This window comes from Lissotriton vulgaris, chromosome 5 (assembly GCF_964263255.1).
Source record: "Lissotriton vulgaris chromosome 5, aLisVul1.2, whole genome shotgun sequence".
Lineage (NCBI taxonomy): Eukaryota > Metazoa > Chordata > Amphibia > Caudata > Salamandridae > Lissotriton > Lissotriton vulgaris.
This window is the reverse complement of record NC_141693.1, coordinates 65176154-65188598: the sequence shown is the minus strand read 5'-3', so window position 1 is coordinate 65188598 and position 12445 is coordinate 65176154. Positions and strand designations below refer to the sequence as shown.

At 44.0% G+C, this 12445-nt stretch overlaps 1 pseudogene across 1 annotated transcript in view; it reads left to right on the top strand.

Annotated features, from left to right (window-relative positions):
* LOC147710182 (E3 ubiquitin-protein ligase TRIM39-like) overlaps positions 1–10804 on the top strand; it is an 81757-nt pseudogene extending 70953 nt beyond the window's left edge. Inside the window, exon 6 of the transcript XR_015295854.1 lies at positions 10156–10804. The product of XR_015295854.1 is annotated as an E3 ubiquitin-protein ligase TRIM39-like (transcript). The remainder of the gene's footprint in view (positions 1–10155) is intronic.
* The last annotated feature ends 1641 nt before the right edge of the window (positions 10805–12445 follow it).

Here is a 12445-nt window from a genome sequence, read left to right as displayed (position 1 = left end):
ATAACTTTATGATTGATTACGATTTGGAAATCTTGGATAATGCTAAAAATGACACGGGTGGAAATATTCCAACTTTTAAAGGAAGGGGCGCTAATACCGTTATTGATTTTATATGTATGTCATCAACTATTGCCCCGTTATGCCCGATGCCCAATGTGATAGATATTATGTTGAGTGACCATAACTGTTTGACTACTGAACTAACCTTTTGGGTAAAAAATCATGTCTGTGAAAATGGTATTATCAATAATATTGAACCCCATAGACAGAATGGTTATAGACTGAGGTGGAAAGGAGAAAAAGCCGCTATAACTTCAGACTCAATTATATCTAGTTGTTTGACAGATATCACGGCAATTTTAGAATGTGAAGACACCTCGTCTGACAGTATTGATCACTTTAACAATATTAATTCCATTATTAACAAAAAGTTCACCAAAAAGGCGGGGTCTAAAGCAAGGTGTCCAAGGGGCTGGTTTGATCATGCTTGTTCCAATGCCCGCAAAGAACTCAAAGAGGCCCTTGCAGCCAAACCAAGGGACAAAGTTTTGGTGGTCCAACTTAGACAGGGATTTAATACTACCCTGAAACGTAGAAAAGCTGAATTACAGCAAGAGGCCTGGGATAATCTCACCCTAGCGGCGGACACGAACAATTGTACCCTGTTCTGGTCCACGGTAAATAGCCCATTCCTAAAAGATGACAAGGTTCCTGAACTCACTTCTAACGTGAGCATGGACTCATGGATCCAACATTTTTCTAAAATCTTTGATTCTTGTAATCTAATAGATACCAATGGGGATAGATGGCCCATCCTTGCCTTAGATATAACCATCAGTGAAACTATGGCTAGTATTAGAGCTAGCAAAGGAGGCAAGGCCCAGGGGCCAGATGGCGTTCCCATAGACGTGTACAAGACCGCCCCAGATATATGGGGGCCATTGCTTACCAAAATCTTTAATACAGCTATCAGCGGTAATATACCGTCTACTTGGGAAGAGTCAATAATCATCCCTATTTTCAAAAAAGGAGATCGTGGGGATGCAAAAAATTATAGACCTATATCCTTATTGGATTCATCAGTTAAAATTATGAGTAGGGTCCTCCTTGTAAGATTAGAAGAGTGGGCAGAATCTAACGAGATTTTAAGTAATTGCCAGTTTGGCTTTAGAAAAGGCCGTGGTACTATAGAACAGTGTTTGAATTTAGAGCTATTGGTGGGAAAATATACCAAGGCAAAAAACGGGTCGCTCTATCTTTGCTTCGCCGACCTTAGTAGTGCCTTTGATCTGGTAGACCACGCAATACTATGGGTCAAATTACTGGAGATGGGTGCCCCAGAGGGAATTATTTATTTCTTAGCCCGATTGTATGAAAAACTTCGAACCAGTGTTCGCTATGGACCTAATGGGGAGTGTACCACTAAGTTTGGGATAGGAAGGGGCATTAGACAGGGGTGCGTTCTTGCGCCCCTGCTTTTTACCCTTTTTATTAATGAGGTTGAATCTGCCCTGCAGGCAGTCGCTGCAGATGCCCCTAGAGTTAATAACTTTAACATACCAGTACTACTCTATGCGGATGACGCAGTGTTACTGTCTAGGACACCCTTGGGCCTTCAACGCTTAATGGATTGTTTTGTATCCTTCATTAAGAATAGGAAACTGGTGATTAATAAGGCTAAGACTTATGTAATGGAATGCAGCTCTGGAAAAGTTAAAAGTAAAGGGAAAACCCATTATGTTATTGATGGTGAACCAGTGAAAAAAGTTGATAACTTTTGTTATTTGGGAATTACCTTTTCTCAAAATGGGAGCTGGGCCACTGAACATAAGGTGGTCAGAACTAAGATGATCAGGAGCGCCAATGGGGTCTTTCTGTTTGCCAAGAAACTGGGGAATAGACGTATTAAAGACATGTTAAATATTTATCAATCAAAATGTCTTTCTGCTGCCCTTTACGGGGCAGGAGTCTGGGGGGTGTCAACAGCCAAGAGCTTACAGGTAGAGGAGAACCTCTTCCTGAAAAAGCTCCTATGCTTACCCAGGTCTACTTCCAACTCCTTGGTTCACAATGAAACAGGGATCCAAGCCCTAAATGATCTGATCATGCTAAGGCCCATACTACTGTGGCGCTCGATCTGGCTCAGTGATGGTACCACACTGAACAGAGCAATTATTAAGGACTGCCTTTTATTGGACCAACACTTGAAGATCCCCTGGATCAGCTACATTATTGATTGTGTACAAAATCTATTTGAAATCAATGTGGTTATGGACCCCTACGGGCTTTCGGAAATCCCCAAATCTGATGTGAAAACAATATTTTTAAATCACTGTGATGAAAGGCATCACTTAGAGGACTCTAAATTAACTACTTGTGTACTATACAATAGCATGAATGAATTTACCGGTTTCAGACCATATCTATCACAGGTGACAAGAACCTCGCACCAGTTTGTGCTGACCAGAATGAGGATGGGTATAGCACATCATCTGCTCGCGTGGCCTAACATTAAATCGCGCCCTGTTGGTCCCTGTAAATGTGATAATAAGACTGAACAAAGCACTAAGCACTTTTTGTTAACATGTGATTTGTACACCGAGTTAAGGAAATTCTACTTGAAGCCATTATTCATTAGATTTGGAGTGAGAGACATTACAGAGGCTATGAAATTGATTTTTAATCTGAATCATGCGGATATTTGTTTTTTTACTGCATCTTTTATATTCAAAGCGATTAGCGCCAGGAAAAGTATGTGTTTTTAAAAAACTTTTGGAAATTTTAAATATTTATTCCATCCCCCTCTGGATATTTTGTAATATGTGTACCTCTTTTTCTTTGATCGATAATGTATATATATTGTATATTATGTTTACCTCTATGAAATTGTATGAATGTCTGTATTATTTGTGCTTTTATGGACATGTTTTTTTTGAATGTTCCGAATAAAGCTTTATGAAATGAAATGAGAACATGAAAATGGTGAAAGGTAAAAAAAAACAGAGTACTCTTTCAAGGAACTTGGTTCCTTTGTTCATGCAGTACATAATGCAGGAAATTGACATGCAGCCCATCTCTATGTGTGGGTGTGCAACTCTGATCATGCCAATGTCCACAATTCTTCATTCTTCAGGAAGGGGCTTAGTCAAACGAAGGTGTACTCCAGCCTTCCTGCTCCATGGAAGTATAGGTGATTTCACACAAGAAGCATACACTTGGCGTTCCATTGGTTTCTGGAGGGAGGGAGAATGAGAGATAGGAGAGCAGTAGAGGAAACAGGTAGGAAAAGGACGGATATCAGTTCTGACTACTAGTAAACCCTGCTGATAACTGTAGGGTCTAAATAAATACAGGACTCCTCCCAACGTGGGTGTGCCCCTCCCATCATTTAATTAAGATCTACTCACAGATACATTTGGTACTAGTTAGGCTAGCCATGTAAACGACATAGATTCACACAGGAAAAGCTGGTAATCGTTCTCTGCATGGTTTGATCGGCTGCTACTAGTCGTTGTCTTGGCCGATTCATGGGGCTGGTCGTCGTATGAGTGTATCCCTACCACACATCAGTGAGACGCCTTCCGAATCATGTACAGCACCCATCAGGAGACTTGTTACCCGGATCTCTTGCACAAGAAAACGCGTGGAGTCGGTCAGTTGAAAGAGGGATCTACTGAGCAGTGACCCTGGGCCCAGAGCACTGCTCAAGCCCTCGCACATGGTCACAGATGATTTTAATGGTGATATTACATCACTATCAACATTTTTGATGATTTCACTAAAATCATGTTTGCTGACAGTGGGAATATTGCTGTTTAACCACATGGCTGCTGCCGAGGATCCCTCTGCTGTGCTGAGAGCCTTTAAATCCCATGGTTCATGAGGAGCTCAGCTCGTCATGAGCTCAGGAGCACTGTACTGCATGACGAGCTGAGCTCGTCATGAGCATGGAAGGGGTTAATTGAGTGACCATTGCAGGGACATCTACATGTTGTGGTAGTGCAACCTTCTCACCAATTTGAATGTCTGATTATGTGTATTGGTGGCGTTTCAAAGACATCAAGCATTATCTTTAATCAGTCAAGATATTGGTTATGAGTGACTTTTATTGACGAGTGTAAAACAGACTTTTTTGCTCAGGCTTTATTGTTGACTGCAGCAATACATTGTTTTGATTGTTTTCCATGCTGCCTTAAACACTGATCTTGAATAAGGGATTAAACAGGGCATTTTCTAGTCAGCCTAAGACTTGCTACCGATCGTGTTTTCACACTACTGCCCCATGTTTAACAACTCTGAAAGGAACATTTTCTGTCGAGGTACAGTTTTTACTGTTCATCACTGTATTTGTGTTCATTCAACAAAAAATACCATTCCACATAATTAAACTCATTATACACAATCTCACTCCACATAGTTCCAGTGCACTCAATACCACATAATTACTATCTGCATAATTCCACTGCACACCATGCCACATAATTCCACTACACAAATCCACTCGACACAATTCTGCAACTAAAAATTACAATCCAACCCACATTATTCCACTACACAACACATGCATACACACACATAAAATGTGTTTTTAAACAGGTAAAGCACATTGCCATTTACAATGCCAATAGCTCGAACTCAAACAAACGCGAGACCTATTGCATTTCCAATGCTTGTATTGAATGTTCCCTGTAAGATGAATGAATGAATATACAGCTACATAACAAGAGCAGCTTTGTTTTTATTGAATCATTAATGCTCATAATATTTGTGCAAAAATGAACCCCTTTGTGGTCGATGCAAAAACAAATTCAGTTTGGGATGGATCCCTAAAGACATTTACTAATTCAGTGACAGCACGGCTTGTAATGCGGGTTTACCCATCGTGAATTTAAAGGCCCAAACAACAATCTCTTTTATTTTGATATCTCTATCGGTATTTCATATAAATAATATAACGGCAGTGACACGATGTCACTCAAGGACCTTTTCTGTTTCTCGATAGCGCATGGTATATTCTCCTAATGGGAGCTTCTTTGTTATTCACATGCAAGGGACTTAAAGCTTGAGTATATCATCACTGCCATTTGCTTTCACGCACACAAAGCACTCCACAAAGCCGGACCAGCCTACCTTAACAGCAGACTCCGCTTCTACACCCCCACCCGCCAGCTCAGTTCCACCAGCCTCGCCCTCGCCGCTATCCCCCCGCATCCAACGAATGACCTCCGGCGGCAGATTCTTCTCCTACCTCGCCACCAAGACCTGGAACACCCTCCCTACCCACATACGGCAGACCCAAGCCTACTGGCCTTCAGAAGACTCCTCAAGAGCTGGCTCTTCGAGCAGGAGGAGCCCCCTCCCCCTCCCCCTCCGCGCCTTGAGACCCTCACAGGTAAGTAGCGCGCTCTACAAGTACTCTGATTGATTTCAAGGTGCCCCAGCACTGACAAAAGTGCACATAACCCGGAAACATCCCACAAGGTTCGTCTTCATAGTAGACATGCGTTGCAGCATTTTTTGTTATTTCTTTTTTTTTAATTTTTGGAAACCTTTATTGTGCAACAAAAGCTTACAGGTACGGGCCCACAACCATTCAGGCCGGCAGCAAAATCAAGTAGTAGCACAATAGGCAAAATCAAAACAGCTCAGCAGTCCCTGAGACGAGGAGCAGCAATTATCTGAAACATCACATACTGGAAAAAGGGGGGACCACTGAGTACAGGATAAATGAGGTTAATTTTTTAAAGTTATAGGTAAGAAGGATCAGACGCAGTCACTTCATCGATAACACATGGCGGGCAATGATCCCAGCGGATTAGCAACAAACTAAGCAATAATTAGAGGATCAGCAGAAGAACTTGAGGATAATAACAAACAGTACAATACATACTGGTCAGTACCCGCCCCATGATCGTGGAACATCTTGACTAACGTTAGTGGAGAGACCAACAGCAGAAACAATAAGCAGCGCTACACCTAACCACCAAACTGACCCAAAGGAAAAAGGAAAGAATAAGAAGAGTCAAGAGAGAAAGGAGAAAAATAAGGCCCATAGAACCAAGACGAAACAAAAGACCCACCCCAAACCCCCCACCCAGCACGCATGCAGAGGCTACGGCCTACCCCCCCCCCTAGCAGTGTGCCTGTCGCCCAAAAACCGAGTCCCGAAATATAGACTCAGAGAAGAGAAAAAGGAAAGGAAAAAAGAAGACATAAAAAACAGTGGAGGAGGAAGACCATCAAAAATATAATCTCGGCCGCCCACCCCCGGACTCCGCAACCGATATGACACCAACAGACAATTCAAGCAATGTCCCGCTTATCCCACTTAGTCCCAGCAATACAAGCAGTAGCAATCCAAGAAACGTCCTTAACCTTGCCCCCTGCGATCAAGTTGGTCAATGGAGTCCAACAGTCCAGCCGGCGCCACGGATGATAGAGGCGCCCGGGATGGCCAACACAGAATGGGGGGTCGTCCACCAAAGTCCACGAAAACCATTGCTGCTTGGCCGAGAGTGGCACAAAGAGGATCAAAACAAAGCAACAATCCATCGGAAGCAGCAGGCCAGAGCGAGAACACAAGCTCCTGGAAGGGGTGAAGAGTCACGCCACCAGAACACAAAGAAGACGGCAAACATGGCGTCCAATGACGGTGCACCAACCATTGCATGAAACCATGAACACCAGACATCTTACGAGCCACTGCGGTCATCACTTCAGCTGAATCAGGAGCGCGATCAGCCAACGCCTCCATATGCACCTGGGTAGGCAATTTACTGTGGTCTGATGTAGAGTGTGGTGTAGTGTGCAGCACTTGGGGGCAATCACGGCCACCAGGAGAAATAACGTCGAGCCTGCTTCTCAGATCTCGGGCATTGTCGCAAAAAGCAGTTCTTACAGCCTCCAAAGCGCCCAAAACATCACAGATCCCCAGCGGTGTCTCAGGAAAAGAGGATGCAGCAGTGTCCGTCACCCAAGGCTCACGGACGTTTAGCAGTTCTGGAAACAGGTCGCCATTTTCACTCACCGACCACGAACCACTCCGATGAACCGCTAAGCACCGCTGGGCCAGAGACGTAGGGGCAACTGATCTCATTGCAGCACCAGCTGATTTGATTCCAGCGAGCATCCAGACCCACAATCGCGATCTGAGGACTCCAATGCCGGGCACTCAATGTGCGATGCAGAAAATGGCGACCGTCACAAAACAGGAGCAACAAAGAAACTGTCCGGGCCACTTCCAAGCCGGGAAGGATACAATGTATTCTCCCCGGGCACAATGTATCCAAGCACGCAAAATCGCTGAGCGGGATGGGGTGCTGCAGCGAGAGGCACAGCGCGACAGTCTCCCGCCGGTCGAACGACTCCGCCTCCTCTGCTGTGGCCGCTGTTGTTGTGGCCGCGTCCGGCCGTCCCCACAAACAAAGACTCGGTGTCGATCCCACGAAGAGCCGGGAAAGAAGCAAGGACGCCTCGCCGCCGCTACCAGTCGGAATGAGACGGGGAACACACCATTGTGTTCAGGATCGTTTCCCCCGTTCACTCGCTGGGTTGAAATGCAGGATGTAGGACGGGATAATTAAGTAAAACGCGAAGGTCGGCGGAGCCGAGAGTCTAGGCGGCCATCGCGGCTGCAGGCTAGGCTCCTCTTCACCTGTTATTTCTTTTTTAATACAGATGTTCAATTATACATAATATAATCCTAATTATATATAAGCTAACAGAAATGGCAATAGCTCTTTCTAAACACTTATAAGGTCCCAAAGGCGAGACCTATTGGTTATTCCAATGCTTGTTTTTAAAATTGGGTAGACTTGACCAGACTGACTAGCATGCGATCCACTCTTTCCCAAAATGTGACTTTTTGCTATGTGCTTTCCTAAGCCTCTTACGCTGTCTTTTAGTCAGTTGTGTGATGTCTTCAAGTGGGTTGCACCTTAATAAAGTATGGATAATATGGGTTACTGGTTCTCCCAGATCTATACTATTTTATTGTGAGGTGGACAAAGCAGAGGGACACCACAGCTTTCAGTTTTCCTGTGGCACCTGCTAGTTAACGACCTTTGGGCTCCACGACGCCGCTGTTCCGAAATTACTTCACTTGGCTCCTCTGTAACCTTTCCTAATTGTGATGTTTTTTTGGCAAGGAACTTTATTATTTGGAGCACAGTTGTCGGAATTGGTTGGTGTGGTAACATCCACTGTTCTTGGAGATGTCTTTAACTGCAGCTTAATGTCGTCCAAAACAGAGTCTACTAATCCAGGGAGCGATGCCAGTTTATCTAAAACTGGACTGCAGACACAAGCAGGAACATATTGTGTGTCAACTTGTGCCCTCTGGAATGTAGAGAGCTATTGTATTGAATAAGTCCACCTAGATGTCTGACTTACTAGACTGGTACGGTAAGGCTTCGATGACAGTTTGAAATGAACTAAGCAAAATATCCCACGTATTGTTGTTGTTTCCTTCCCGACAAGGGAAGTGGCGGTCCAGTACTTCAGCTTGTCGGGAGATGTCTGGAGACAGTGATAAGGGGGGGCAGCCAGAGGTATTCCTTCTTCCTGTATCAACACAGGCTTTGCCTGTGGCTCCACCTGTGAGTGGAAAGGTCTCATCCAATTGAGTCTTCCTCCAGAACTCGAATGGAATTCGACAGCCCTATAAGAGAAATGCCATTAGTAATTGACTGTTTTGTTCCCTGGACAGGATCCTTGCTGTCCAAGCCTGAAAGTTGAGGCTTAAAGCTGTTATCGTTGGAATTAAATGGTTGGTGCACCTCAACTATCACTTGCCTAACCTTGCCCTTTGTCGGGACAGTGTTTGGCTCTTTTACACATTTAGCCGCCAGTGACCATTGGAATTAAGAACCAGTCGCTCAGGAACTTTATCCAGCTCAGACGGCAAATTCCTAAGTCATTCTGGCTTTTCAATGGGCTGAACACCTGAGTTTACCTTCTCTCCATGGCTTGGAAGCTCCTTTTTGCTCAGTCCTCCCAGTGGAAGGCAGATTTTTTAGTTTTAATTTCTGCGGAGGGAACAGATTTGAAAGATATCTTCAGAGTTGTGGGTGTTATTTCGGAAAAACCAGGTTAAAATGCACGTAGCGGGCTTGTAATCCACTTGCCTCGTTGTGATCTGTAAGTAAAGCAGTCACTGGATTCTTTATAAAAAAACAAATTTCGTCTCCATTTCCCCCTGTACTGTTTTGCTGTTAGTTTGAACCTCTGCTATAATTGAAGGAAATCCCCTTCTTGTTCAATCAATCAAATAAACTTTATTCGGTTTCCCAAAAGTAAACCATAAAAGGTACCCCCTACTTGTTTTGTTGTAGCCTCTGCTTGCGTGGGTTTAATTTTTTTTAATATCAACCGAATGGAACACTTTTATCTACGCCGAGCAGTTATTGGCCTGTTCTTCCTGAGCTCATAGTGGGCCTATCAATCTCGCTATACTGAGTATCTAAATTGGCGCAGTAAATATAATAGCCGTCATGTGGTGAGTACCTTTGCGGGTTTTCCACTTTATGCGCTGTCAGGAACTATATCCAACACAGCCTGCAAAATCCCGGAGTCATTCTGACTTCAATGAGCTCGACACCTGAGTTTACCTTCTCTCCATGGCTCGGAAGCTCCTTTTCGCCAAGTACTCACACTGGAAGGCAGGTTTTTTAGTTTTAATTTCTGCGGAGGTAACAGATTTGAAAGATATCTTCAGAGTTTTGGGTTTTATTTCAGAAAAACCAGGTTAAAATGCACGTAGCAGGCTTGTAATCCACTTGCCTCGTTGTGATATGTAAGTAAAGCAGTCACTGGGTTCTTTAAAAAAAACAAATTTCGTCTTGATTTCCCCCTGTACTGTTTTGCTGTTAGTTTGAACCTCTGCTATAATTGAAGAAAATCCCCTTCTTGTTCAATCAATCAATCAATCAATCAATCAATCAAATAAACTTTATTCGGTTTCACAAAAGTAAACTATAAAAGGTACCCCCCTTCTTGTTTTGTTGTAGCCTCTGCTTGCGTGGGTTTCATTTTTTCTCTCTAGCGCCGCGTGCTCCTTCCAGATGTGGTGTAAATTAATCATATGTACAACAGAAGCAGTAATTACAGCCTTTATTTGTGTCATTAAATCTCTAATTCTGAATCTGTTCCCTACAGTGATGGTGACTCTGGATCCTGACACGGCTCATCCTCGGCTCCTCCTGTCTGAGGGGGGGAGACGTGTGAGATGGATGGACACAGCACAGACCCTGCCGGACACCCCCAAGAGATTCACCATCTACCCCTGTGTGCTGGGGAGCGAGGGGTTCACCTCCGGCAGACATTACTGGGAGGTGCAGCCGCTGCAGGAGGGGGCAGGGTGGCATGTGGGGGGTCGCAGCAGAGTCTGTGAACAGGAAGGGCTTCTTCACACGGTCACCTAAGGGGGGAGTCTGGGCTGTGCAGTTGTGGGGGGGTCAGTACACGGCTCTCACCTCCCCTGCGACCCCTCTGTCCCCTCGTGAGGAGCCCCTGAAGCTGGGGGTGTATCTGGACTACGAGGGGGGGCGGCTGTCCCTGTACAATGCTGACTCCATGGAGCTTCTCTACTCCTTCCTGCAGGCCCCCTTCACGGAGAGGCTCTTCCCGTACTTCTATCTCTGGGGAGGAGCAGAGCAGAGGCTGGAGTGAGCCCCCCCAACTGTCATCTACAGTTCAAAGAATCTTCAAACACCAACATTCCAAAGAATCTTCTTCACAAGGACCCTCCCACATGTTGCCATGACACCCAGAAGCCTCACGTGAAACTGACTGCTACGTATCTTTTTTCCTTGTACATTTTTTAAAACAAGGGCAGGAAATGTTTGCCGTGTGAATTATGCAGCAGACATCATGTAACATATGATAAAGTCTCTTTAAACTTCAAAAATGTGTATTTCTTTCACACGTGGAGCTTTGACATTAATATACACATTATAGCGCTGCGCTGAGAAGGACTTATTGAAAGTGATTGTTTTTAACCATGAACTTAGAAACCAGTCCTGCCCCGCCGAACAACAGCGCTAATATTAGTGACCTCCGACGCAAGACAGTTGTCACGTGAACCCTGTATGTAACCCAGATTCAGGGCAGCTTTAGGACAGTGCGACCGGTGCAGCCGCACCTGCGCTAATCTGGGAGCAGTGATGTGTGCAGAAGTAACTTTAGGTTTTAAAAGCACCTGCTGCTTCCTTGTGTGTCCAGCAGGTTTTAGGCAACAATAAAAATGTCAAGATAACACAGGTGATTGTTTCTGCTGGAGGGAGATCGAAGTTTTGTCTTGTCACAGTTTCAACTCATCCTTAAGTAGCACAGAGGGTTAATATGCCGGCTGCAAAGAACGTGTACATGCAGAACACAGAACGTTAATCCTCATTGGTTTGTGCAACATTTCCTATAGACTGATTTACACATATAAGAGTCATTACTTCTGTTAATGTATGTTTGGTGTAAAGTGCTCGGACACCCACGAGTTGGCATGAGTAGCGCTATAAAACAAAAGACATGCGTATGAGAGAGGGACGCTACAGAGATGGGTGCCACCGTTGGAAGGTGGGAGTGTAGGAATATTTGGAAATGGTGTCATGGGCGGAGGGGCACAAATAAATATTGTCGCACCTGACGCCTCTAACTCTAAAGCCGGCTCTGCCCAGATTCTTTTAGATCCATTAATTCAAATGCAATAGGTTTTTGTAGCGCTGGTATTCTAAACTCACAGTTTTGAAGGTGCTTTCATATGGGATAAGGAAGAAAATGGACCATCGGTGAAATCCAATATTTTTCCAGGATCACTAAATTTGGTTACGCAGTGAAGCCGCAATTAATCCAGGTGTTCTAGTTTCCCTTCGGACAAATTACCTACTAAATGGGTATGTATTTGTCTCTCCTTTTTACCTTAAATGTTAATACATTTGTGATCCATCACCTGTGAATTAAGTTGATATTTATTTGCAAGGGTTTAAAACTTCTTTCTGAGGACAGTGTTTTTGTAACGTGACTATGACGAGGCCAGTGAAGATATATCACAATACAGAACTATTTTTAAATATTGCAGTTCCTAAACTGCAAAGATTCCATCACAATTACAGACCATCATGTATAAGTTGTTTTCTTGTGAAACGTCTGCCCTGCTGCACAAGCCTCTATTGTAATTTATGAAATGTGTATTGTGCAAAGATATGCAGATTCTGTGAACAATGTGCAATAATGTTATATTCCAGCCGCACAAATACAACACAATAGCGTCCTGCGGGGCTTTCATGACTCCACAAACATTACCAGGTCGCGCAAACATATTAGGTAGAATTGACTTGTCTGCAAAAAAAATTCCAGATGTTATTGTGTATATACAGGCCATCCTGTATTAAAAGTAGAATCTATTTTTGTCATGAAACTTAAAGAATATCAACTAGATGTGTGACACTGAGAA